Source organism: Pseudophryne corroboree, chromosome 5 (assembly GCF_028390025.1).
Source record: "Pseudophryne corroboree isolate aPseCor3 chromosome 5, aPseCor3.hap2, whole genome shotgun sequence".
Lineage (NCBI taxonomy): Eukaryota > Metazoa > Chordata > Amphibia > Anura > Myobatrachidae > Pseudophryne > Pseudophryne corroboree.
Window position 1 is genome coordinate 354,314,831 of NC_086448.1, and position 2,521 is coordinate 354,317,351.

Below are 2,521 nucleotides of genomic sequence, written 5' to 3' on the forward strand. Positions count from 1 at the left end.
GCACAATGTTGTCTTCAAATGTTGTTTCCTGACAGCACATGTAAATTAAAGAGGAATATTTCCAAATCAGAAAAGCAGCCACTATTGACTAAGTTATATTATAAGATTGTTTTTTAACCATATGTTCGAGAATGTTATTGCTAGTAAATGAACCCCAAGGGTAGATGTATATGAGCCATAACAATATCACAAGAAGTTATAGATAATGACATATTTACTAAGAATTTTATATTAATTGGTAAATTACCTCAGTATCTTAAATTCTATTTAGACTGCCACATATTTCTTAGTGGGACCTGGACATGATCTCAGACCAGCTTAAGCAAAAGATGTATTTTAGATACTTTACGCAAAAAATACTTGCAAACCAACAATACACACACACACACACACACATATATATATATATATATATATATATGATCCCAGATACTTCTTGGTTTACAGCACCCGGTATTCCAGGGTAGTCTCCTGACCCTGTACTGACCGGGCCCTACACTGCTTGGCTTCCAAGATCAAACGTGTTTGGGCAGATCCAGTGTGGAATGGCTGTAAGTACGAGCTGGGTCTTAAAGAAAAAGGGGAAGGGAGAGCTTATGTGCCCCAATTACAGTTTTTGGGGACATCGGAAAAATCTAGTGGAAAAAAGGGGTATTACAAATATTGTGATTATCCAGTCATATTCATTACTCAAATGTTGCATTTGTAATTGAATTATTGTGTATGAAAAGTAATCTCAGATGGAAATTAGATCCAGAAGTGTATGCCCCGATGTTTATTTACAAAACCCAGTCTTCCTTGGTAGCCTCCTGACCATGTACTGACCGGGCCCAACACTGCTTGGCTTCCAAGATGAGACGTATTTGGGCAAGTCCAGTGTGCAATGGCTGTAAAGTCGATCCGGGTTTATTTATTTATTTATTAACAGTTTCTTATATAGCGCAGCATATTCCGTTGCTCCATGGTTTGACGTGCTCCATGGCTTGGGGTACAAAAAAAGGGGGGAGGAGAGGTGAGGTAAGAGGAGAAAACAGAAGTATTTTGGCAAAAATAGAGATCTAGAGGGGTTATATCTTACCTTCAAAGGAAAGGAGCTATTTCATAGCTCTCATTAAGCCCTTCTGGGTGAAGGGATCCCAGCTCATAGAATCAGAACATCTCCCGTCTCAATAAAAGGTTGGAAAGGTCCCCACCTCTTTCGCCTAGTGTAACAAGTTCAATGCCTTTAAATGAAAGTTCTTCTGGGTTTGAGTCATGGTGCTGTAAAAAGTGCCTGGATACTGCATGTGTTTGTACCTTGTTCTTAATGTTTCTTACATGCTCCTGTATGCGGAGTTTAAGCGGTCTCTTTGTTTTTCCGACATACTTTGATTTGCATGGGCATTCCAGTAAATAAATGACTGATGCCATAGATTTAAAGCTTGCAAGCAGGGCCTTCCTCCCTCTATGACTGTTTGTTTTTACCCAGTTTTGTCTTCTAATTGTGTCCAGTTGTAAAGAGCAGTGGAATTTGCTGCACTATATAAGAAACTGTTAATAAATAATAAAATAATAAATGATATATTACAATTAATAAATTGCTTGATTTTGTATTCCTTCCTGTCCCCTGTGCTTTGGAATATCTTTCTATTGGAGTGTAAGTACCTACATATATTGCAACGGCCGCATTTAAAGCAACCTTTACATTTCAGCATTGACTTTACAGATGTTCCATGGTTTCTTAACATACTTGGAGCCAGAATGTCCTTGAGGTTTTGGGATTTCTTAAAAACCACTTGGGGTTCCCTTGGTAGATAATCCTTCAAGGTAGGATCCATACGTAAGATATTCCAGTGGGTCTTGAGTGATTCTTTGATGATATTTTCATGTCTATTGTAGGTAGTGATGAATCTGACTTTCTCCTCTTTGTTTTCTTTGGGTTTATACCTCAAAAGTTGTCTCCTATCCAATGCCCTAGTTTTAACATTGGCCTCATCAAGGATATGCTGGGGATAACCCTTCTCCTTGAACCTCTCTGTATACACTGCTAATTTTTGGTCACATTCCTTTTCTTGTTTACAATTGCATGTAACCCCAGTTTCGCCAACCTCTTTATGGGGCACTGGGAGAATGAGTATGTATATACGGATCACCCTTATAAACAGAATATCATCTTTTGCAAGCGTTATATAGATGATATTTTAATTATATGGGAAGAAGACAAATCCACTTTTAAACAATTTTTTACATACTTATCTGATAATACTTTGAACCTGAAGTTTACCTTCAATATAAGTACTGAGCAGATAGAGTTTTTGGATTTAGTATTAATGAACCGGGGCAAGGAGGTCATTACAAAGAATTTCATTAAGCAAGTCGATATGAACAGTAACGTCCATTAGCAGAGTAACCACCACAAAAGATGGAAAAACAATATACCTTTTTCTCAGTTCAACAGGATTACACGCATTTGTAAACAAGAAAAGGAACGTGACCAACAATTAGCAGTGTATACGGAGAGGTTCAAGGAGAAGGGTTATCC

At 37.7% G+C, this 2,521-nt stretch overlaps 1 pseudogene; it reads right to left on the bottom strand.

Moving 5' to 3' along the window:
• Nucleotides 1–438: 438 nt before the first annotated feature.
• On the bottom strand, nucleotides 439–557 carry LOC134930455 (5S ribosomal RNA; annotated as a pseudogene).
• Nucleotides 558–2,521: the final 1,964 nt, after the last annotated feature.